This window comes from Pelodiscus sinensis, chromosome 3, assembly GCF_052426305.1.
Source record: "Pelodiscus sinensis isolate ZL-2025 chromosome 3, ASM5242630v1, whole genome shotgun sequence".
In the NCBI taxonomy this organism is placed as follows: Eukaryota; Metazoa; Chordata; order Testudines; family Trionychidae; genus Pelodiscus; species Pelodiscus sinensis.
In genome coordinates, this window is record NC_143054.1 from 199,836,208 (window position 1) to 199,862,100 (window position 25,893).

At 51.1% G+C, this 25,893-nt stretch overlaps 1 protein-coding gene across 5 annotated transcripts in view; it reads right to left on the reverse strand.

Annotated features, from left to right (window-relative positions):
- Nucleotides 1-19,311, reverse strand: part of KLC4 (kinesin light chain 4) — a 53,987-nt gene extending 34,676 nt beyond the window's left edge. For 3 of the 5 annotated variants that reach the window (XM_089777573.1, XM_089777571.1, XM_075925930.2), the window contains exon 1: nucleotides 19,158-19,311. The gene's annotated coding sequence lies outside the window, so the exon portion shown is untranslated. Of the gene's footprint in view, nucleotides 1-8,621; nucleotides 8,724-19,157 lie in introns of all 5 variants that reach the window. The other 2 variants (XM_089777572.1, XM_075925931.2) reach the window with 2 other exon arrangements.
- Nucleotides 19,312-25,893: the final 6,582 nt, after the last annotated feature.

Sequence of the window (25,893 nt, forward strand, 5' to 3'; positions counted from 1 at the left end):
AATGAGAGAACAGATCCCCCAACCTTGGCAGGGGACTGTGAGTTACCGTTTATCATGTGTCATTGTTGCAGTTGGAGCCCTGTAAAGGAGCCTTCCATGCTGTTCCTGGGGCAACAGCTGGAGCCTGCAGCCGGAGCCTGCAGCCCTGAGCACAACTGGGTTATGTGCAGTGAAAGCAGTGTCATATTTGGCAGCTGTGTCCCAGACAGCACAACATACACCATGCAGAGAGGACTCCTGGGCCCCGGACATCCCTCCCAGACAGGCCGGTAGGATGTGGTCTCTGGCACCCTCATGCCCACTCCCCCTTTAGGTGGTGTCTAGTAAAGACATAACCCCAGAGATCAGCCCCTTCACGCTCCAGCCTGACCATGCCCACTGCCACCCCCAAGCCAGACAAGGCTCCTGGGTCCAGACATGCCCACTTACCTCACTCAGTGTCCCTACTGAGGTCTGGATTAGGACCATGGACCCAGTGTCAGTGCTGGGGAATACAGCAGCCTGGTGGAGCCTGTGCACCAGTCCCTCCTTCTGCACATGTGGCGATATACCAAACAGGCCAGGCACTGCAACCTGGGCTCATATGACCCACTAGAAGGAAGGTGGCAAGTGCCCAGGATATTACACCAGCCAGAAGAGGGAGGAGAGAAAGGAGGGTACTGGCATCAGATTTGCCTTTGTTCTGCTAGGACCTACCTTTGTATGTTATTGGCTCTTTGCTCAGCCACACTCTCCTGCCAGTGTTTACAGCAGGGGTGGGGCCGCTGACCCACACGTGGCCCAACTGAGAAGGAGAAAGACACTCCCCTCGTTTCCCGTGCACACCAGAGCCTAGGTAGGGCCCAGGCTAGTAGGCTGTGTGCTCCAGCCTTTAGGAGGACAGCAGAGGGCCTGGAGTGCCAGTGTGGGCTCCCCAATGCTGGAGGGAAGCTCCAAGCCTTGGGATCCAGGCAAGTGCAAGGCCACATCCAGCCCTTGGGCCTTAGGTTCCCCACCCCTGGTTTACAGCATAGCTAGAGATCCTGCTGCAGGTATAGCATGAGGGACTGCAGAACCAACTGAATCTCTACAGAACTCCTGCCCCAGCTGGCATGCTCCCCACTCAGGTAGCGAGTCCCTACTGCCCAGCACTCCAGCTCCTTGTGGTGGGGAGGGACACCCAAGAAGAGAGGTGGTCTGTGCAGCTGCAGGGACACAGCCACAGGGACACTGCTGCACAGTTAAGCTGGAGAAGCTCGCTCACCCACAGTGGGACAGCGAGCAGGAGGGGAGAGAGGAGACAGGCAGTCAGACCTAGAGAGACAGAGGGAGGCTAAAGAGCAGAAGGGTCTTGCACCATGAGCACTGGAGATCACGGACCTCCAATGGAGTGGAGTGAGAAGGAACCCTCCCCACCCCTCAGCCTTCTCAGGGTGGTGGTGGAATCCTGGCCTTTGGAAGTTAAGAACAGGTTGACACAGATCTGGGAAAGCTGTGCCCCTTCAAGCCCCTCGCTTCTCCTTACCCAGCTCCAGTGATTACAATTATCCCCATCTTACAGAGAAGGAATTTAGGCAGAGAGGTTAAGGATGAAGTTAGGGCCACTTCCCAATATTTGGCTTAAGTGACCTGCCCAACTTAGCATGGGAAGTCTGTGTCACAGAAAGAGACACCCTCCCCCCAGCTACCTTTGGTCCCCATGTAGTGCCCTAACTATACGGTGACTGCTTCTCTTCTCGCCACTTCCTTCCTCCTTCACTCCCCAGGAATTCTACCACATACAAACTTCTTGTGAGGCTAGTCCAGCTGGGCAGAAGTGGTATGGTGGAGCACCCGTCTCACTAGGACAGCGCTAGGGATACGACTGGATAACCAGTTAGCTAGTAAGCATCAACCTTACCAGGTGATGCTTACTGGGTACTGGTTAACCAGTGCCCGGGAGCAGCCTCCTGCCCATGGCCTGCCACGGGTTAAGGGCTGCCCCAGTGGGAACAGGGGCCAAGGCTGTGAGTCTCCTGCCATTGGTGGCGGAAGCAACTCCATGGCCCAGAAGCGTCCTGCCGCCAGCGGTGGCAGCAACCACATGCTGGGAGCCTGCTGGCGGCAGTGGCCCTGGGACCGGAGCTGGGAGCCTGCCTCTGGTGGCAGCAGCAGCCCCAGGACTGGATCCTGCTTAGTCGGTTAACTGGTTAAACATTCGGTTAATCTAACATTTAGCTGGTTAACGGATTAATCGGGATTTTACATCCCTAGACATCTGTGACAGACTGGGCTGGGTCTGGGCACTGCTGAGGGAGTCCGCTCAGGGTGAATTGCTCCAAACCAGGGCTTTTTACAGCCCCAGACCGGAGACCTTCCAAACAGGCCACAAACTGGTCTCACCGAGAAAAACCCCTCCAACAACCCAGCTCTCCTTGTGCCACAATCAGCCCTGGGCCTATCACAGGTGAGGGATTATAGAACCCAATCTCACCTTCCCCGAATGGGTCTTTCTGATCCCAAAGAACCAGCCACAGATCCCCGGTCAATTTACACTCTGGATCTTACCAACAGGATTACGCTGGGCCAATCCTTTAGAATCTAAAATCTAAAGGTTTATTACTAAAAGAAAGAAAAGCATGAGAGTAAGGTTGTTAAAGGAGAATACATGACATGCATCGAATCACCCAGTTCTCAATGCAGGCTCTTAGCAGAGATGTGATAAACTGCTATCTTAAAAGTTTTTGGTATACATCCTGTGTCAGGATGGGTCCATAATTCTTCCCAGCTCTCTGTCCCTCACAAGGCAGCATTTGGGATCAGAAACAGAATTGCAGACCAAATGGAGATTGCCACATGGCATTTATAAACCTCCCCTGGCATCTTCCTGGCCAGAGCAGGTCACATGGCCCAGTGACCTATCCCTGTGTCCCATGTCAGCGGACATCAGACACTGGCTGGTTTGCATGTCCCAGACACATTCCTCAGATGTGTATTTGGCACCTAGAGAGCCACGTCCCTGGAGCCTTGCTAATTAGCATAGTCACTGACTGGACATTCCTTCCTGTTGCTTTGTCTCAAACAGAGAATCTTCCAGCATAAGCACAAAGTACATGTTTATAACTCCACATACAGATATCATACAAGTACATGAATAGCATATACAGAATCAGTAGAACATAAGCTTTCATTTGACACCTCACATGGCCCCCTTTGAATATACTTTGGGGGCAAACAGCCCCCCGCCAAGGGTGCAGCAATGATCTGGCTTCTCCCTTTAAAATCCAGTAACGTGACAACAGCACAGCCAAGCACATAGATGTGGCCTATTCTGAGAGGCAGCACATCTTCATGACTGTTTTGCTATACAGTTGATAGTCCTGGCTCGGCTAGAAGTGGCCTTGTGTAATCTCTGCTATCCTCATTTGTAGCAGAAGCTGAATGATACTTGGGATAGGTAAATGTGCTGTGTGTTCCACTGGAGGGGCAGGTCCACACAAGAGCCTATTAATCCTATCAGATAAAGATGTTATTCCTTTAGCTTAGGTGGTGGAGCTCATCACCATCAAGAGATTGGAGGTCTTGGGGGAAGATATATCCTTGTCAGGAAACAAGTCCCTCTCTTTTGTGTTCCAGTTCATGAATTGTATATGAATTATACAAATCACCTACAAATTCCAAGTGATCACTCAGGTTTGATAGGTTCTTGTTCCAAGATCAGGCTCAGTATTATTAAAATTACTGTTTATCCTGGCACACTGCAGCTTTCATACTTGAAGCAAAATGCAGGACAATGTAGCACTTTAAAGACTTACAAGATGGTTTATTAGATGATGAGCTTTCGTGGGCCAGACCCACTTCCTCAGATCAAATAGTGGAAGAAAATATTCCACTATTTGATCTGAGGAAGTGGGTCTGGCCCACGAAAGCTCATCATCTAATAAACCATCTTGTTAGTCTTTAAAGTGCTACATTGTCCTGCATTTTGCTTCAGCTACCCCAGACTAACACGGCTACATTTCTATCACTATTCATACTTGAGGAACCCTTCTGTATTTGTAATGGTTTATTAGTACATTTAGTAAAAGTCACAAAAACACTAACTCAGCAAGGTAGATCAAGATAATGCAGAATATACATCTGACTATGCATACACTCACAGCTGCCCGAGGACACAAAATGTTCTGAAATCTTAACCATTATCTTCCTCATCGCCACCACCCTCCTCATCGCCAGTTATCATCCTGATACCTCCTAAGGCAGGGGTGGGTAAAGGGACCTCCGCCGGCCAGATTTGGTATGCCAAACTGGTGGATCTGGCCCATGGCCACCCTGCCATTCCCCCGCCCCCAAACCAATCGAGACCTGAGGACAGGGTAGTGTACGAAATCTTCTCTCCCTTGCCAAGAGCACGTGGCGGCAGTAGAGAAACACAAGCGGTTTTAAAACAGCCAGCGATTCTCTATTAGGGATGTGAAGGAGTAGTTGAGTAGTCGACTACCCAATAAGCAGAAGCTTATTGGGTAACACCGTCGACTACTCGATCACTCCGCCTGCCCCCTATTAAAGGGACAGAGAGGAGTCAGACAACCCTCAGCTGCCACTCTGCATTTTAAAGTGGCAGTTGCTGGTCCATTTCTCTATTTCAGCACAAGAGCCTGCTCCCCCCGCCACTCTGCATTTTTAAAGGGACATAGCAGGCTTTGCACTCCGGCTCCTCTCTGTCCCTTTAAGAGTGCAGAGCAGCAGCAGGGAGCTGTGCCCTGAGCCAGAAGTGAGCGCGTTAAGCCCTCTTCCTCATCAACTAGTTCAGTAGGTGATGGAAATTAATCAATACTTAACATCCCTATTCTCTATAGCTGCTGCACGACCCTGGCAAGGCAAGGGCAGGGGGCAAGAGACTTTGCATGCTCCCCTCCCAGGCCCTCCTTGGACTAGAGGTGGGGGGAGCATGCAAGATCTCTTCTTGCTGCTGCATCTAGAAGGAACTGACAGCAGTTTTAAAACAGCTAGCAATTCTCTCCAGGGGCAGGGGAACGTCATGCACTCCATGCTCCCACACCCCCAGGCCAATCAGGGTCTGGGGGGAGGGGAAGCACGATAAGTCCTGTGACGGACCCCCCCCCCCATGCTTTATGAAATGGACTCATGGACATGAATATACATAACTCAAAGGTGGTTTGAACGAATTATTTCATGTAACCCATCGATCTTCATGTCATGATCTGCTGGTTGTGTTTATCATCTTACTCTGTTGTATGTACCATTTGTGTGTGGAAAATTAGACACGTGGAGTGGGGAATACATTGTGGCTTTCAAACATGTGAATGAGAGACATGGAAGGTGTTACCCTCAACTGTTAAACTATCGGTTTTGTGGTTGGTAGGGAGGGGCCTCAATTCTTTAACAAAAAGAATAGGAGAGGAGAGGCCTTGGTCTTTCGGCTGGGCTGCACCTGAAGGAAGGAGCCTGAGACCCCAGGGTGGGGAAGACAGCCCTCGTTTAGAGTGGCAGCTGGAAAAGAGGGTTTAGGGTGAGTTTAAGTTTGCACTGAGGTTTCAGTGGAGAATTAGCCAAGCAGTTTTGTTTCTTTTGATTTGTAACCTACTTGGCTCTGCCTGTTTTCTCTTATTACTACTTAAATCCTACTGCTTCAATTTAATAAAACCATTTTTATTTTCTATCAAACCCAGTGTAAGTGATTGTTACTGGGGGGGGGGGGGGGGGGGCAGCCAGTGTGCACATTCCCCCTTTCATTGCTAAAGGGGGCTTACCTAATTTTGGGGGGGTTGATCCCATCTGGGGAGTGCTCTCTCAGGAGGCTGGCCCTAAACTGCACTCTCCTAGGACCTGAAGTGGTTCATTGTCTGTACTGTTTCTCGGTGGGGGCAGGGACCTCAGCCCAGGGCCTTGGCTGGGGAGACCAGCAGAGCTGGTCCAGCAGGACCTGGCCCAGCAGGACCAGGCGGTGAGGAGCTCCAGAGAGCAGGAAGGCGAGTGGCAGTGGCCATGTCAGCACCCCAGGAGGCACCCCCAAGGGACTGTCTGTGACCGTACCCCATCACAAGTCCCCTGGCCCCACCCCTTCTGGGGCATCCCAGGGCCAATTCAGAAATTTATAAAGTGGCCCCCTTTCAAAAATTATTGCCCATCCCTGTCCTAAAGGCTACATCTCTCACACCTGCTCACAGGCTGGGCTACAATTTGTATGAGATGCTGATGCCATTATGTCTAATGCATATTCAGTTAGGATTTCTCCCCTCTCCCTTATTTGCAGGTCACCATCCTACTAATGTTGGGGTGCCCGTCTGCTATAGGTTAGTAGATTAATGATCTCAACTTAGCATTTACATCTATTTGTTGCCATGGCACTCTCGTGGTCAGACATCTGCAAATGTTCTCAGCCTAAAATAGCGAAAAGCTGGCGTTAGCTCATGTTCCTGCGGTTGGCTAGGATCACTATGGACAAACTTTCCCCTTAAACACTCTATTCCCCAAAACTTAGTGGTGAGCGTAAGCCATTTATCTGTGCAAAGACCAGAGCCCTCAAGCCTCCTGCTAACTGCTGAAGCCAAGGTCTTACAGGAGACAGGCCTGAAGCTTGCTGGTATTACTGCTGAATAAATCAAATGCTAAAACTAGAACTCTATGGACTACAATGAGGAGTGGGAGCTCTGCCAGGATGGCTAGCAACATGCTACCTCCCCGAAGTTTTAAACGGCAAAAATCAAACTTTCCTCTATTTCTAGTGTTAATCTGCTACTTGGTTTCCTGTGCTCTGACAGCAAGGGGAGGCCAGAAATACATGCCACAGGGCTGCGTCACCTCCTTTTCCCAAGGTGTGGGCAAAAAACATCACAAGACTTTCGCAACTCAGAGCAGCCTAAAGTTTTCAGCCTCTTGTTCAAATGGACAAGATTTTTCCACTGCTCCATCTCAGCCCTTGAATGGAATGGTCAATTTCCAGGCCTAGCTGCTAGGTAAAACAAATTTGGTGATTTCCAAATCCACAGAGGAAAAAACCCACCAACCTCTCCGTAAACATCACTTCTCCCTTCTACCGCCTTCTCATCACAGGATCTTAATGCATTTCAGACCCCATTTTAGAGAGGGAAAACAAGACGTGGAGGGGGAGAGACTTGGACAAGGCAAGTGTCTCACAAGCACAACAGAGAATAGAGCCAAGGAATCCTGCCCCAGAGCAACCTCCTGGCTTTCCAGCCCTGACCACACAGAGCTCTGCAGCATGTCAAGCTGTTGCAGGCCTGAGCCCCAGAACTCTGAATATGCACCTTGCGCCTCGCTTGCAAGAACGCCTGCCATTCCTCACCTGAGCTTCACAGCAGCCCCTGCTGCTATTCCACTCGATGCACTCCGCTCCAGTGCTGTACTGTTTATGCATTTAGAAGTGTGTATCAATACCCACATCTGACACTTGTTTAGCTCCCACTTGCACATACAAAGGGAACACCCGTGGAATGCTGGGACTAGGGCTCAGCTGGAGGGTGGGGGGGGGGGAGGAATAAGAGTTCTCAGCAGCACCACACTTAGCTACTCTACAGTGGAGCCCTGGGGGCAAAGCCTAGCCAAAGACCTATGTCTAACCTAGCTGTGTCCAATAGGATGACAGCTTTTGCTTAAGAGGAGGATTCCAAACCCCCATTTGTCTATTCAAGTGGGGAGGAAGAAAGGGAATCCTCCAGCCTGAATCATGGTCTCAAGGACTGAGAGCAGCATTCTGGCTGCCTCCTCTTATTCCCCATTCAGAGTCCAATTTTGTTAAGTACTGGGAAGAGGCAGGGCAAGAAATGTAAGGTCATCACAGTCAAGGAGCGCCCTCTCATGGGCCCAGAAGCAGCCTGTCTCACAGGAAGCGCCAAACACAGACAATTGTTTATTGGCCTTGAAATTTACAACCTCCATGGATTTGCCTGGAGTTCCAGGAAAGCCCCACTTACAGCTTTGGCAGTGCTGGCAGGTCCACATTGGCACACTGCCCTCCAGACAGCAAGGGAGCGCTATGGCAACGGGTGCGAATTTCAAGCTGGCTGGGACCCGCTACTGTATGCAAGCTCAAGAGAAAACCCTCTCTGGCCCCCACCATTGATAAGGGCATTGTGTGCTCTGTGTCTGGGAAGGCAAAGCTTTTCCAAGGTTCTTTGGAAGGGCAAAGCAGCTTCTAAGAAGAGAGCAGAAGACACCTGAGCTCACCCTTCACGATGAGGCAGCCCCAGCTGAGCAGCTTTGGACCTGGGGCACCCCACTTCAATGGCAGAGGGAGGGACAGAGAACAGGAGATGCCTGAGCAACCCTTGGCTTGCCTCCGCTAGAATTTAGCTAATACTTGCTGGCCAGGAAGCCTAGTGCAGACAAAGCAGTGTTTGCAGAATGTGCTGAGCAGGCTGACAGACTAGGCTTCTCTCCTAGCAAGAGACAAAGGCCCAAGAGACCTGCTTCCTGGGGACAGGGCAGTGGGTGCTTTAGTGGAGGCTTTCCCACTAAGGAGTCTGTGGAAATCTGCTACCATGGCTCATCCCCAGAGGGGTGGGGCAGATGGATTCCGACTCCTCAAGAAGAGCAAGCTGCCTGGCAGCTGAACTGAGACTGGCAGGAAGACCAGGGCCTCCAATAGCTTTCTAGAAACTACTCTTGGCAGCACTCACAAGATCAGCTGGGCTGTGGCATCTAGGGGCTTCCTGAGGTGACGGTAGAGAGGAGAAGTGTTCAAGTCCTTCAGGCAGGGCATCCCTCAGGGTCAGGCAGACCTGAAAGCGAGAGGATCCCCTCTAGAACAGTGGTCTCCAACCTTTTTATACCCAAGATCACTTTTTAAGTCTCAGAACAGGCGAAGATCTACTGCCCCGCCCCTTCCTTGAAGCCCCACCTACATTACATGAGGAAATCTAATGTAAATGCACTGCGCAGGTGTGCAGTTCAGAGAGGGCTCAAGAGCGACTCGTGGAGCCCCTGAGATCTACCGGTAAATCGCGATCTACTGGTTGGTGACCACGGCTCTAGAATATACCACTCTCCTCACCACAATAAGAGCAGCCATCGCTTCGCCAGAAGGGAGTCAGGCGGTGGATGGCCTGTAGGAATCCCTCTCTCCAACCCCATTAGTTACATTACACACTGAGGGCATGTCTACACTGCCCACATCACAGCAGTGGCAGCACTGTAATGTGGGTAGTGCAGTCACTCCTTAGTGCCAGGAAGAGCTCTCTCAGGCTAGGTCTGCACTCATGGCTTCTTGCATGAGAAATATGCAAATGAGTAAGCATGGAATATGGCCAAGCCTCATTTGCATATCTAACGAGCCGCCATCTTTTCAGAAGAGGCTCTTGCGCCAGAAGGAGCTGTCTATACTGCCCCTTCTTGCGCAATGCCGCTATGCTGATTATTTTCAGAAATAACAGCATTGTGCAAGAGGGGTTTTCTTGTGCAAGAAGGGGCAGTGTAGACAGCTCCTTCTGGCGCAAGAGCCTCTTCTGCAAAAACGGCAGCTCATTAGATATGCAAATGAGGCTCGGCGATATTCCACGCTTAGCCTCATTTGTGTATTTCTCATGCAAGAAGGCACGAGTGTAGACATAGCCTCAGTGTTTAAAAAATGCCATCCCGAACGAGCGGAACTGGCACTTTTCAGCACTAAAACCATTACTGATTTTGCACACCCCTGAACGACTGAACTTTTAGTGCTGAAAGTGGCAGCGTAGACATAGATCGAGAAGCCAAAAGTCTGAGAGGACAGAGGAGGGAAGACCTGATAAGAAAATTTTTGCCTTATCCAGTAGCAAGAGACTGCGCTTCGGACTTGACAGCTTTCCAATGGGAGGTGGAGCAAACACACTGCCGCTGAGCTTGGAGCGGACACCCCTAGCTGGAAAGGGCAAAGCGCAAAGGACACTTTCTCAGTATGCCGTCCATCATATGCTCTGGGTTTCTCCGTCAGGAGCTAGAGAATCACTAACCCACCCCATTGTCTCTTCTCCCCAAACTAAACTCATCACCATCTCATCAACTACACAGGTCACGTGCTGTTTGTTCTCTCATCCTTTCCCCGGAGGGAGAAGCATGTGCAGTGCAGTGTTTTGTTTAGGTACTGGGGAAGGAGACTGCTGGCCACAGATAGGTTTATGTGAGTGTTTCTATTAGACAGGTCAAAGAAAGGTGCCTTGTACCTGGAGCAGAAAGTGGTGAGGTTTGTGCTGGTCCATAGTTCATGGAAGAGTTTGCTGTAGTCTGCAAGGGGGAGCCTCCTAGAGCCCAGGCTCCAACCCGAACCCAAACATCTAAGCCACAATTAAATAGCTCCTTAGCCCAATTCGGAGTCGGCTGGTATAGGTCACCTGTAGGTGTGTAACTGCAGTACAGACATCCCCTTAGCATCCAAAATGGGAAAGCTGGAAGGTGTGCTTATGTCTTTCCTGACCCTGAGGTATGTCCGCCTGTGTACGAGTTCCTAAGAAGACGGAGATGGGAAACCCGTTGCTTGGACATTTGAAAGCAGAGTAGCCACTGCACTAGAAAGCACCTAGTCAGAGCGGATAGATGACATCCAGAGATTCTAAGGCCAGGAGGGTCTTTCTTTTCCCCCTCGGTATCTGTGAGCTACAGGTTACTTCCTCAAATGCTTATGCTCAAATATTACAATACATGTGTTAGTCTTTAAAGTGCCACTGGACTCCTTGTTGTTGTGACTATCTAGTGACTAGTCTGACCTCCTGCACAAAACACGTCATAGGACTTCCCTGAATTTGTGTTTGAATTAGAGCACAGCTTTCAGAAAAAGCACCCAATCTTGATTTTAACATTACCAGTGACAGAGAAATCCATTACAACTATAGTTAAGTTGTTCTAATGCTTAATTAACCTCACATACAATTTTGCATCATATTTCCAGCCTGAGTTTGCCTGGCTTTTACTTCCAACTACTGGACCTTATTAGACCTTTGTTTGCTAGACTGAAGAGCCCATTATCAATTTTTTGTTCATGAAACTACTTCTAAACTGATCAAATCATCCCTTTAGTTTTGCTTTGTTAAGCTACAAAGAATTAGCTCTTTCAATCTACTATCAAGGCATTTCTTTCAGTCCTTTAATCCATCTCACTGCTCTTTTTTGAGCACTGATTTATCATCATTATAATCATCTGAGTTGTAGACACTAGAGCTGGACACGGTACCCCCATTAGGGATATAAAATTCAGTTTAACTGGTGAGCAGTACATGTTTGCTACCAAAGTTTCAAGGAAAGTTAAACCATTGAATTGACAGAAGACACTGGCTAAGCACCTACCACCAGAGTTTGTTGATGTGCTAAGCTAGTTTTTGACAGCAGAAGCCTCTTCTACAGGTGGAGAAAGAATACTTTCTTATTTTGAGTTTATTCAACTAGTTTAGTTCAACAACCAGTCAGTTCCAAGTGGAGATCCCACTCAGGAAAGCAGGAAGGCTTGTTTTCCTCTTCCAATTTAATAATACAATATTTGTGTGAGAGGATGAGCGCTAACAATTTTAAATTCTCAAAGTACCTATTGACTAAAACCGTTCAATGCACCCTGTACAAATAACGCTTCCTTACTTTTCAATAAAACATTTTATGATACACTTAGAAAAAATGTTTACACATCCAGCACACACACCCCCAGGTAGTTTTGCTTACTTAAATTAATATTAATTTAATACAGTATTAAGAGCTTTGTGCATTTATTTCATTCAAATTTTCATCTAAGTGTGAAACGAGTCACAAGACAAGATACTAATCTCGTAAATAAGAAATACATCATACACCATAGTAAACAAATGCAAAAATTAAGAAGCCTGATAAATGTAAGATAAGTTATATAATTGCTTATACATTAGCAAAAAAATAGAGTGTAAAGCCTGTTTAGTTCATGTTTTAATAGTCACAAATTAATAAGAATCAACATTTCTTTAGGAAGATAAACGTATAAATGCAAAATAAGGTTACAACCGATGAATTAACTCAAGATTTCTTTCTTGTAAATGTAAATAATCAAAATTGGTGATTAAAATCAATCCAATGTGCATTTATAGTGGTAATATAGCCACCTCCTCCTCCCACTTAATGGGCTCTAATAGTTCTGTGCCACCCGGAACTTTCAGGACATAGACTTGGATGCTGTGGGACTAGATCAGGCAATGGGTCAGGGACCCCTGAGTGCTCAGAGGCTATGGTGATGGGAGACATACCATGCGGGGAAGGAGGGAAGAGAGATAGTGGTCAGTCATCATTAACTTATTTACAAATGCCTATGTAAATTATCCCCTTTACTGCCTGCCCCAACATTTTGGAACCCAGCATATAGAAGGGGTTATGATACATGTTGCATTATTGCCAATGAAGGTAGCAAAATACTGAAATGGTCCTTGAGGAGGCAGCAGAGGGAGAGGGACTGGGACTACATTTTTTTTGTATAAGAGAGACCATGGATCCTAGTGACCAAGTCACAGGACAAGATGATTAGGGGATGGGGCAAAGGAAAGTCAATTCAGCTGTGCACCTCAGGAAACAGAAACTCACTAACATCCAATGAGAGAGAAAAATAACTGATTCATAGCGGAGACTAAGCTGCCTAGGATGAAAAGAAATACAGGACTATGTAGCACTTTAAAGACTAACAAGATAGTTTATTAGATGATGAGCTTTCGTGGGCCAGACCCACTACCTCAGATCAAAAAATATTTTTTTGATCTGAGGAAGTGGGTCTGGCCCACGAAAGCTCATCATCTAATAAACCATCTTGTTAGTCTTTAAAGTGCTACATAGTCCTGTATTTTGCTTCAGCTACACCAGACTAATACAGCTACATTTCTATTAGTATTCTAGGATGAAAAGGAGAGACTATGGCTTTTAAGATGCAAGATGAGGCTTTAAGTGTTTATTTTCAAAATAATTTAGATCTCATTTACCTGAGGGCCACCTGGTGAAAGAGTAGGATTGTGACATCACTAACATTGGGGAAGCAGAGAGTCTAACTGGTGGAAAGTAGGGATTCTCTTTTTCTGGCCATTTCAAATTATTTTTTTTTGTTAATACCGAAACACAATCACTTGGGATAAAAGGTCTCTTTGCACAAGATTCCCCACACCTCTAATTAAGTGGTGAGAGAGCTCTTAGACTACAGCTGAGCCCCTGCCCCCAGGGATTCTCCAGAAAAACAAGACCTGATACTCTGGACATTAAGGTAAAAGCAGAATTTTTTTTTAAAAATCCAGTTTTTTAGAAAGCAGACAGACCTTCAAGCTCTGCAATTGCCAGAGAAGCAAGAGAGTGTGGCATTGTCTCTTATGCTTTGTCCTGCAGCAGGGCCACAGAGACTGTCCAACATTCATCTGCCAGATAAGCAAACCCAGAGGAAAAAAAAAAGAAACCCCTCATATCCCATCCAGTCCTTTACTGGAGGCCAATGCAGGGGTGTTCCTACTACACATTTACAAGGATTGTCAAGCCTAATTCAGAACCACCCAAGTGGAGGTTTCCAGTCTAACTCACAGCAAAAGCATGGCCAAGTACAGCCTTTGTTACAGGAAGGTATGGAGCCAGCCCTCCCTCCTTCCCCAGGATGTGACTCATCCCACCCTACACCAGAAAGGAATGGTACCTGACAGGCTTCGGCAGGAATCCAGGTATTAGCACTCATACACCCAGGGAAGCTGTAGAGACAGGAGAACTGCCGGATGCTGTTACAGACACAAAGAGGATAGCATCTGCTGCTGCTCTGACCTCCCTTCACACAGGCACCAGAGACAGTAGGCAGCTCAGCAACCAACCCCCTCTTACTGCAGTGGGCTGGGGAGGAGGTATAGCCAAACTACAGAGAAACCATCAAGACTCCCCTGGGAGCACAAGAAGGCTGAACAGTGGTGGAAAAAACCACCAGCATGGCATGCCACGTCCCCACAGACTTCTGCCTCTATGAGGCAGTTGACATCCCAGCGAGCACAGCACAGCACCAAGGCCATGACCCAGAGGGCCCTGCCTTATGGTTATAACCAAAACTTCCTGTCTTGCTGTTCTAGTGGGATCCTAGGGACAGTACCTGGCCCACAGTGCTGATGCCACCTCCTCCTCCTTCCCCCAGCAGAGGACTAAAGATTTTCTGGGTTACAGCGAGAGGTTCAGTCAGCAATCCTGTTTGGAATTGCACTCGTCCACATGCTCAGTCTGAGCCCTGCCCCAGCCTCTCAGGACAAAAGTGGAGCTTAAGGAACTCTCAAATTAGGCAATAGCTCCCTCTGGCACTGCCGGGCTATTAGCTATTTGTGTAACAGTAGCGCTTACCACCCGACAGTAGCAGGTGCTCTATATGCGCAGCACAAGAGACAGACCCTGCCGAGAGTTCACAATCGAATAGACACGGGGGCCATGCACTCACTGCCAGGCTGACATCCACCATACTGCCAGGAAGCACACAGCATGGCAGGGAGGAGTTAGTTTTTGTTCCTGGCCACCCTGATCAAATATGTCCATCTGTATAAGAACACAAGGGAAGTGCTGCCATCTGAACACTCCGTAAAATGGCTCCCCAATCAGCGATCTCTCCCCCACCTCACTACTATAGTTACAAGCCCTGCAGACTCAGGGTCTGGTCCTATCCTATGCAATGTCCCTGGTGAACAGGGGAGGAGCCCAGCATAACACTCTCTTCGCCCTATTTCTGCAGGGTATCAATAAGAGATCATCATTCACCCTCTCCTGCTGAACGTTTGTTATAGCAACTTGTTTTGTCTGGTCTCCAAAGTGTGTTTTCACCATGATAGAACTAGCGTGTTTTTGCCTTCTCCCTGCAGAATCCCAGTACTGACCAGCTGCTACAGTTTTACCAGTGAGGGCAAACCAGGGCAGGGGTGCAGTGCTGAGTTTGCATCACAGTAAGAACTCCAGCATCTCAGCTCCACTAGGGCTCCACAGCAACATAACAAATAGGCCTTAGTTATCTCACTGTAAAACCCACTTTTTGTATCAGTGAAGATAACGCCTAACTAGACTATCAGATCCTCAGGACAGGGACTGACTGTACAGTGCACTGCACAACTGCTTCAACCCCCATCAAACACTTTCTCTCAGGACAGGCTCACCCACCCCTTAGCATTTTACCTTTTGTAAAAGGAAAATGCACACATGGGGTAAGGAATCTGCCTGGCCTTCTGGGGCTAGGAGCTTTACTCAAGCATTAAATTGGGCAGGTTTCCACTCAGTATGGAGAAGGAACACTTAGTAAACTCTTGGGACCAACTGGCTATGCAGCAGTTTGGCAGAAAAGGACCTGGGGATTACAGTGGATGAGACGCTGGATATGAATCAACAGTGTGCCCCTGTAGCCAAGAAGGCTAATGGCATATTAGGGTGCGTTAGGAGGATCATTGCCAGCAGATCTAGAGAAGTGATTATTCCTCTTTTTCAGCACTGGTGAGACCACATCTTGAGTATTGCATCCAATTCCGGGGCCCTCATTACAGAAAGGATGTGGATGCATTGGAGAAAGTCCAGCGGAGAGCAACAACATGATCGGGGAGCTGGAGCACACGATTTACTAGGAGAGACTGAGGGATTTGGACGTATGTAGTCTGCAGAAGAGAAGAATGAGGGGGGATTTGATAGCGGCCTTCAGCGTCCTGAAGGAGGGTTCTAAAGAGTCTGGGGAAAGGCTGTTCTCAGTAGTGACGGATGGCAGAACAAGGAGCAATGGTCTCAAGATGCAGTGGAGAGGTCTAGGTTGGATATTAGGAAAAACTATTTCCCTAGGAGGGTGGGGAAGCACTGCGATTGGTCCCTAGGGAGGGGGTGAAATCTCCATCCCTAGAGGTGTTTAAGTCCTGGCTTGACAAAGCCCTGGCTAGGATGAATGAGTTGGGGCTGGTCCTGCTTTGGGCAGGGGGATGGACTCGATGACTCCTGAGGTCTCTTCCAACCCTAGGATTCTATGATTCTAATGTTTAAGGCAAATCTTATTACTGTGCCTGTGCCAAGAAAAACAAAACTTTCCTTGTTTAGGAGTAAATATGAACTCTGCCCTGCTTCTAAGGTAGCTCAAGTCCAGCCCTACCTGTCCCTTGCCCAGAGAGAGTTACAGCTGCTCCAGCAGGACACAGTGACTCTAGACTCTTGCTCTAGCAGGCACACCTGTCATATGAATTAAGGTTGCGTCACTGTGTGGATAGCAAACACCATTACTGTTAAAACCTAGGCTATTATGATATAAATGTTAGCAAGACAGAGGATACTCACCTACAATCAGTTCATACAAACTCTGAAATAGAGGTTTATATGTATAATATTTCCCAAACAAACTTAATACTACATGCCGGCTCCTCTTCAAACTTCAGACCAGGAACTGCATTCCAGTATGGATTGCCAACCATCACCTACCCCAGCTGCAGAGCATCCTCCAGTTCATCTGCCTATTACTAGCCAGATGTCAACACCTCACCTCCACACGCAGAGCAAACACCTCCATCATGCCTGTCTCAACTACCCACTGCATTAGAACAACACAATTTCACAACTCATTCTCCAGACATTACACAGAAACACCATTTGTGCAGTCCCCTTACAACTTTCCTATGCACCCTCCTAATGCAAGTGGGAGTTCTTACCTTCCAAAGAGAGATCATCTTCCACTAACCCTCTCTCTATGAATAGCATGCAGATCTGAACATCCTGCTCCTCAGAGCAGGCAGGTGCCTCGCCACAAAGGAGAGAAGGGAGTTAACATGGTCATAAAGCAGGTATTTTCATTTGCAATCAGTTGTTTCAAGAGCACATCTCACATTGTGTTTATGACCAAGGTTAACATATCAGAAAACACACAGCGTGGGGTGTTAGAAGCTAGACAGAGTGGGAGCATCCCGGTTAGACTTACGGCTACATGGCACCAGAGCTAAGGGCTGGGAAATGCTAAAGCCTGCAGTGTGATCTTCACAAGTTTGTGGAGATTTTCAGCCTCTCATCCCATCCCAACATTGGAAAAAGAAAAAAATCCACAAAAGTTTTATAAAAGGAAGCACCTCAGTACACAATTGATAGGATTAATTCTTCAAATGCAAACAGGCACACAAGGCCTAGTGCTGTGCCATACTCCTGCAGACTTTGTAGTGTCCACAATAGTATGTACTGGCTATCTCCAGTTAACTGGCAATCAATTAACTTCAATTCCAGTGCAGACAAACCCAATGAGGACAGTTCTTTCAGTCAGCAAACCTTACTCTGGCAGCTAAGTCCTATATCTGCATCTCTCTCCCTAACCTCCCCCTCTCAAAAATGCTTCCTCAGCTATGGACCCATGCCCAGAATAGTCCTGACTGCTTCTGTGCAGCTCCTCAGCAGGCCATCCATAGCCTGCAGCCTCTAGTTTCCTCAGTGTTGGCCATGTTCCCTCATCCCACTGCTGTGCAGGAGCACAGGCAGTAGACATGCACCTGTGGAAGGACAGCACAGGACATTTACTGAAGGGGGGAGCAGTAGCTCAAGTGTGGGGAACATAGCTAGGAAATATTCATTAAGCATGGCGAGGACAAAAATTGCACTCCCTGAAAGCTATCCATGGCTGGCTTCTAGCTAAGGCATTGCCATGCAGGACCCTGGAGGTGGGGTTAATATTGGGGCTCTCTGCACACAAATTAGATTTGACTGACTGTCAGAGTTGAGTACTGTATGTTGATTGTTCCACTGTGTTGGGACCATGCTGCATTCCAATCAACTAAGTCTCTGTACAGACTCTGTACCCTAATTCTTTCCCCAGAAGAATCTAGGGTAAGGGAACAATGATGATTACCTTCCCGACAATGGAAGGAGCACTTGTAGTATGCAGACTAGAAGTGCTCTTCAATCAAACAAGGAAGACCAACTGATGTACATTTTCTGCTATTATTATTGTTAGTTTTAGACAAATAAGACTACATACAGTGAGAGAGAGTGCGGGTCACCACACTCCAACAGCAGCGGAACGCTCTGCTCCAGCTTGAATTCCGGACTTTGCCTCCTACCCAGACGTGAACACTCATCATGGATTTTCATACCCAGCTCTGCGGTCCCTGATAATTAAGGCCCCTGATAAGCCACACAAAAAGCAGGACAAGTGAAGGGCTTGATTACCTCCTGCCTTTGCCAGACCCGCTTTGCCATCATAGCACAGCACTAGCCAAGTGCTCCCTGTAGTAGGCTGTGCAGAAAGACCCTGTGCTTTAGAGCAGGTAGCCCTGGATGCGTCATCACAAGCCACTGACTAACATGGTTTTGCCACATACCAAGTGCAAGCAGACATCTGGTTACTGAAGTCGGACTTTGTCCTTAACTGGTCAGATTTCTCCCTACAACACTCATTCTGCTCAGGTCAAACTTTGAGGTGCTGGGTATGGAAGAGACCGGAGTGGTCCCCTCTCGTCCATCCCCAGGATCTGGAGAGCTGGGTCCAGCCTAGTTCTAAATAGGCCAGGCAGTAGCGCTCCCTCTCCCCGAGGGTCTTCATGCACTGGTGCCCCTGACTGCTAGGAAGCCGCCCCTCACGGTCACATCTGCCCCAGCCGCGGCCCCGTTTGCCCCGAAGTGAGCGACATGCCCAAGGTCAGGCAACAGGCCAGTGGCAAGGCCAGAGCAGCGCCTGCCCCAGCGATGGCAGCACCGGGCTCTGGACCACGCACCCGACCGACCCTCACCCGCTGGCCACGGCTACGGGGGGGCACTGCCCACAGGCACCCCCCCCTCACCGGGCAAGCCGGGCCCCAAGGGGAGATTCCCTCACCCCCCCCCCCCCGTGACTGCAGGGGCGGCGAGGAGACCCCGCTCAGCAATTGGCACTGGGACGGGGGCCCAGGGGGAGGCGCCCCCCCCCCGCGCGCTGCCCCCCCCGCGCAATTACCGCCCCCCCGCCCGCTGCCCCCCCCGCGCAATTACCGCCCCCCCCCGCGCGCTGCCCCCCCCGCGCAATTACCGCCCCCTGCGCGCTGCCCCCCACGCGCAATTACCGCCCCCCCCGCGCGCTGCCCCCCCGCGCAATTACCGCCCCCCCCGCGCGCTGCCCCCCCCGCGCAATTACCGCCCCCCCGCGCGCTGCCCCCCCCCCCCGCGCCCATTACCGCCCCCCCCCGCGCGCTGCCCCCCCAGCTGTGCCCGGGCCAGGCGCCCACACTCAGCGCTGCTGCCCCCCCCGCCAGACAGGCGGGCGCCTCACTCACCCCTCAGGCGGCGGGGCCGCTGGCGCGGGCACCCCCCGTCCCCTCAGCGCGGCCGGCCCCGGCCCCTTTAAATCCAGCTTCGGCTGCCTCAGCCCGGCAGCCGCTTCCCACAATGCCCCGCGCGGGTAGGCGCAGGCTGAGCGGTGGGGCACGTGACTCAGCAACCGCCACGCCCCGCGCCGCGCTGACAGGCCTTCGGGCGCGTGAGGGGCTGGGCTTGTCCGTTGGAGGCGCGCGCCGCTGCGCTGTTGGCTCTGGGTCCGGGCGCGCGCGCGTGCGGCGTGGTGCAGAGCCGCTCCCTTGCGGGCGGGTGGCGCGCGCCCCTGGCTTGCAGCGCTGGGAGCCAGGCCAGGGCCAGCTGGGCAGCCCGCCCCCAGGGGCCGTGTCAGGCCAACCTGCCTGTGCTGGGCACCCCTCCCCCCAGCCCGCAGCACCCCTGGGCCCGGCCCCTGGCCGCGGGAAATGCATCTGGTCGAACACGCTTGCAAAGCCCCGCCCGCTATTTGAAAACCCCATTTCACTCTGGCTAAGGGAGTGCAATAAGGGAGTGCCTAAGGGAGTGCCCCTGGGATGCATAAGCAAGGGCCAGCAAGTGAAGAGGTGGCACGACGTCCATGCTCAGCACTGGCGGGCCCAGTTACCGTAGGGGTCTGGCATCCGCGCGCCAAAACGAATGCTGTTGGCAGACCGGAGAAGTTCTGAAAAGGAGCGAATAAGATGAAGTCTGGAAAACTTGCCTTCCAAAGAGAGACTAAGGAAATGCAATCTATGTAGTTCATTCAAAAGAGGATTGTTCCCAGTCTATGAGTACCTACATGGCTAAGAGATTTCTTATCATTCAGACCGGGGGGGCCGTGGATGTAGGCCCAGTTCCAATGATGACGTCACGCCATTGAGGGCTATGGAGGCGGGGGCGCCCATCGCACATTCCGCCTAGGGCTCCAGATGCCGTCAGCTCTCCACAAGCCGCTCCTGATTCAGACTAGAAATAAGATGTACGTTTTAGACTGTGAGAATGACTAACCATTGAACAGCTTACCTAGGACTATGGAGGTTTCTTTGTGACTTGGAGTCTGTAAATAAAACCTGGATCTCTTTCTAAATGGCTATAGCCCAGCCAGAAACGACAGGCTTGATCCTGGAATCGTTGGCTGTGTCTAGACTGGCCAGTTTTTCCGGAAAATTAGCCGCTTTTCCGGAAAAACTTGCCAGCTGTCTACACTGGCCGCTTAAATTTCCACAAAAGCACTGACTTCCTACTGTAAGAAATCAGTGCTTTTTGCGGAAATACTATGCTGCTCCCGTTCGGGCAAAAGTCCCTTTTGCGCAAAAGGGCCAGTGTAGACAGCTGAGATTTGTTTTCTGCAAAAAAGCCCTGATCGCGAAAATGGCGATCGGGGCTTTTTTGCGGAAAAGTGCGTCTAGATTGGCCACGGATGCTTTTCTGCAAAAAGTGCTTTTGCAGAAAAGTGTCCGTGCCAATCTAGACGCGCTTTTCCGAAAATGCTTTTAATAGAAATCTTTTCCGTTAGAAGCATTTCTGGAAAATCATGCCAGTCTAGACATAGCCACTGTGGGATTCTCCAGTCCACGTTCAGGAAGTCAGATGAGAGGATCATAATGGTCCCTTCTGGTGCTCAGGCAACCTGCCCAATTTCCCTTACCAACCATACTCAGTACTAAGAAAACCTGGCCCTACTCAACCTTGCCAGACATACCCAGCCAAATTCTACTCACCAAGCAAGCTCATTCTGTGTTCTGGTAATGTAAACCAGTTCCCCTTGGCTTGGTTCCACCTACACTCCCCTCAGGAGCAACACCTGACTCAGACTCCAGCCCAGTTATGCCCATTCCACGGCTGGCCTCCACAATAGCAAACTGACACGCAGCCCAAGTCAACAATACCCGACAATAACAAGACCCAGATAAACAAGACTATCTGTCCCAATAGCAGGACAAATACCAGTTAGGGAAATTAGAGAGGGTGTCACTCCAAGGTCAAGTTTGACTCCCAATGTGCACTTAACGAAGGGAGTCAAGCAGTTTATTCTGTATGAAAAGTACAGCATTTCCTCCTCAGACGACAGCAGCTATTCTTAGGGCACCACAGAGAAATTTGGAGGAGTGCTCTGTTTTGGCACAGCTAAATCAATGCCTAAGGTTTGGTTACTAGAAAACAATGTTATTGGAAACCAAATTGCCTCTAGCGCTTTTGTCACAACATAGCAAATGATAAAAATGTATAGGGATGAAGAAAAAATACACTTTGTGGAGCTCCCATTAAAAATACTAAAATTAATGTCATACAAATAAGACTGTAGTTTTGAAAAATACAGTCATTTCATTAAGTCATATGCATGTTCCTTTTATTTTCCAACACAAAAAATTAATTGCGGTAAGGAGCAACGTGGTAAATCTGCTATAAATTGAACCTCTCTAGTCCGGCACTCTCTGGTCCGGCAACATCCCTGGTCCAGCATGATTTGAGTTATCAAGGGCGTGGCCAGGTTTCCCACGGTCCCATAAAGTCTATTTACAGTCACCGCCCTGGCTTTCAGTGTGGTTATTATTCCGTGTGGCTGTTATTTAGCTCTAATTTACTCCTAAATGTCTTCTAAGAGCCCAGCAAGCAGTGGAAGTGTTCGGAATGCTGCTGGACAATATTGACCCCCCATGGTCTGGCAAATTCTCTGGTTCAGCACCGGTCAGGTCCCAAGGGTGCCAGACTAGAGAGGTGTAGCCTGTAGTAGGCTATAGTTAAAGAAACTAAGCTGAAACTTATATCTAGTTATGATTAAAAAAGAAAACAACTTAATTGTGGCCTCATAACCAGTATCTCTGTGATAGCCTACAGTAGAGGTGGACAATAATTTTTGCTGGGGGCCACTTCAAGAATTTTGATAAGTGGTCATGGGCCGCACTTTTCTTTCTATTAATGGAGCGGGTGTGGGGTCTGGAATGGAATTTGGGTGCAGGAGGCAGCTCTAGGCAGGGACTGGGGTGTAGGAGGAAGTGTGAAGGCTGGGAAGGAGTTTGGTTGCAAGAGGGGATTCTGACCTGGGGCAGGGATTTCGGGGGGGGACGGGACTGGGAGAGAATTTGGGTGCAGGAGGGGGTTCTGACCTGGAGCAGGAGTCAGAGGGGTGCACATCTGGGAGGGAGTTTGGGTGCAGGAGGGGGTTCTGACCTGGAGCAGGAGTCAGAGGGGTGCACATCTGGGAAGGAGTCTGGGTGCAGGTGGGGGTTGTGGTCTGGAGCAGGGGGTTGGTTTGTGGAAGAGGGTGCCAAGTGCAGATTCTGGCCCTGGCGGCACCAGGCTGGCAGTGCAGTGGGGCATTCAGGCAGGAAGGCTTCTTGCATGTCATGGTGGCCCCATGTCACTTCAAACTGCCGGCTGCTGTACTGCTTGGGCAAATGCGCCTCTGCACCAGAGGTGACAGTAAGAGGGTGCGCCCTGGTGCGCAGCTCTGTCTGAGCTGCGGCAAAAACCAACGGAGCTGGCAGGGACCCAAGTTGCAAGAGGACATTACCTGTAAGAAATATTATGCTACTTTCACCACGGCTCTGCACGCTTCTTGGGGCAGGGAAGCAGTGGGTCTCCACATGCTGCCTGTGCCCACAAGCATTCCCCCACATCTCCCATTGCTTGGTTTCCAGCCAATGGGAGCCCTGAGGAAGGTGCGGGGGAGGGTGCTCCATCCCCCAGGCGGCATGCAGAGACATGCTTGTCCCAGCAGCTGGTTGTGGTGTTTCCAAAAGGGGCATAGCCAGGGCCGCTGTGAACACACAGTGTACCTGAGAGCCCTGGTGGCTACAGGACACTCCTGTGGCCCTGGCCCAAAGGGTTATGGCAGGCTGGGGGGAAATGTTTGGCAGGCTGGATCCAGCCTGCGGGCCATATATTCCCCGCCCCTGGCCTATAGACAGGTTCAGCGCATTAGCTCAGGTAACTCTTACGGTAAGAGATGAATCGATCACCCCCTTGCTGTGCAGCAGTTCTGCAATAGTTCTGTGGGTTGTGTCAAAGTCAGACACAGGACTCACAAATGTGTCAGACCGCTCTGTTTATTAGCCAAGCTGCTCTGCTAATACACCCAGAAAATGTGAGTGCCCTACAAGACTCAAACCCCTCGATTTATACAGACAAAAGAAAGCAAAATTAACATGATCCAAAAAGGAGGCAAAACTCACATGATTAGCATGAGACTAATCAAGTATCTTCATTTCCATATCAAGCCTCAGCAATCTCCTGTCCATATCTCCCTGGTTATCTCAATTACTTTCTGCCTAACACCTAATGTTCCTTTTCCTGTTATCCCAGACACACTTGGTTTCCCTCTGATCCATCCTGCATTCCTACAAACAACATTAACATAATCTTCTCTTTCCTGTAAAGGGACAAACAGTATTCCTTGAACTTAATCTATTATTACAGTATAATTCATCTTTCTACGTTCACAGCTGAAATAGCTCCATGAACAGAAGAGCAGCCATACTGGGTCAGATTGTCCTTGTCCATGTTTGTTGACCTCCCTCTAAGAATTGTAATTCCCTTGCGGTCTCTTCCCCACCATAGCGTCTGCCTCTACATGTCTGATCATTCTGTTCTTTACCAGTTTCAACTAGGGACGTCAAAAGTTGGTCAAAAATCTTAGCGGTTCCACACGTTGCAGTATACAGAGTAAATGAGCTTCATAGTGCAGAGTCTGCTGCGAGTCTTCTGGGAGCGGGGCAGCAGCCACTGCTGGGACCTGGCACATGCCGGGGCGGCAGACGGCTCCCCAGCGTTTAACTGATAACATTATCCGATAAGCATCAGCTTCTCAGTTAGCCAGTTAATCTCTAACATCCCTAGTTTCACCAGTTGGTCTGGTGCTGAAGGCTGTAGTTGCCAGGGTCGCCTCGGGAGCCCCTTTTCAAAACTGACATTACATCAGCTGTCGTCAAGCCAGTGGGTGCAGTTGATTTACCTGACAGGTTACCCCCCAGTCAGTGGTTTTGCAGTCTCCTCTGGTAGTTCCTGCAGAACTCGGGCGAATCCCCTCTGGTCTGGATGACTTGTGACTGTTTATCGATGGCTTATCGGGAGCCACCTCCATCCGGGACAATGCCCTCCATTTACCACCTCAAAAGAATGGCTCCGGTGTAGGAAGACCCCCCATATCCCCTGCAGGGAAGACTTCAGCCCTTCGCCTCCCCGCGGGATAGCCACGGCCCTGAGCTAGCACTACTGCATTCTTCCACTGGTGGGGGCGAATTGGGCCAAATGGGTAGAGCCGGGAATCAGGACTGGGCACAAGGTAAGCAGGCTTTGCCCGCCCCCGTGTGGGTAGGGGCAGGCAGGCTGGAGTCAGGCCTGCAAGAGACAGCTATTGGACGGGTGCCTGGGCTGGGAGAGGAAGGGGGCAGCAGTTCCAGCATGGGCTGACCCTGCGCTCCAGGCTTCAGTCCCTGGAGTGGTGAGGCAGGTGGGGTACGGGGGAACCTGGGGGCCTGGTTCCCTGGCTGGCTCAGTGGGGGAGGTGAGGAGTCAGGAAGGATGCCCAGGTTCTGCAGCAGGGGAAAAGGGGGTCAGGACTGGGTCCCGGGGTGTGTGTAAGGATGCCAGGATTGCGGGGGGGCAGTTCAGAACAAGGGTAGGGGCAGGTCAGATGCCAGTGTTCGGGGGGAGTTCAGAACTGGGTCAGGGAGGAGGAGGGGGGAAGGGGGGGTGCCGGGGGGGTCACGGGGGGGGGAGGGGGGGTTCAGAAGTAGGACGGGGGGGGTCAGAACTAGGACGGGGGGGTCAGACGCCGGGGGGGGGAAGGGGGGGTCAGAACTAGGAAGGGGGGGGAGGGAGGGTCAGAACTAGGACGGGGGGGGTCAGAACGCGGGGGGGTCAGGGGGGGGGGGGGGGGGGAACGGGGGGGGGGTCAGAACTAGGAAGGGGGGGGTCAGGACGCCGGGGGGGAGGGGGGGGTCAGAACTAGGACGGGGGGGTCAGACGCCGGGGGGGGGGAGGGGGGGTCAGAACTAGGACGGGGGGGTCAGACGCCGGGGGGGGGGGGAGGAAGGGGGGGGGTCAGACCGGGGGAGGACGGGGGGGGTCAGACGCCGGGGGGGGGGAGGGGGGGGTCAGAACTAGGACGGGGGGGTCAGACGCCGGGGGGGGGAAGGGGGGTCAGAACTAGGACGGGGGGTCAGACGCCGGGGGGGGGGGGAAGGGGGGGTCAGAACTAGGACGGGGGGGGTCAGAACTAGGACGGGGGGGTCAGACACCGGGGGGGGGAAGGGGAGGGTCAGACTAGGACGGGGGGGTCCGCCGGGGGGGGGGGGGAGGAAGGGGGGGTCGGGGGGGGGTCAGACGGGGCCGGGGGGGGGGGGACTAGGACGGGGGGGGGGTCAGACGGGGGGGGGGGGGGGGAAGGGGGGTCGGGGGGGAGGGGGGGGGGGGTCAGAACTAGGAGGGGGGGGGGGGGGTCAGACGCCGGGGGGGGGGGGTCAAGGGGGGGGGGGGAAGGGGGGTCAGAACTAGGACGGGGGGGTCAGACGCCGGGGGGGGGGAGGGGGGGGGGGAGGCGGGGGTCAGAACTAGGGGGGGGGGGGGGGGGTCACGGGGGGGGGGGGGTCAGACGCCGGGGGAGGAAGGGGGGGTCAGAACTAGGACAGGGGGGGGGGGGGGAAGGGGGGTCAGAACGCCGGGGGGGAGGGGGGGTCAGAACTAGGACGGGGGGGTCAGACGCCGGGGGGGGGAGAG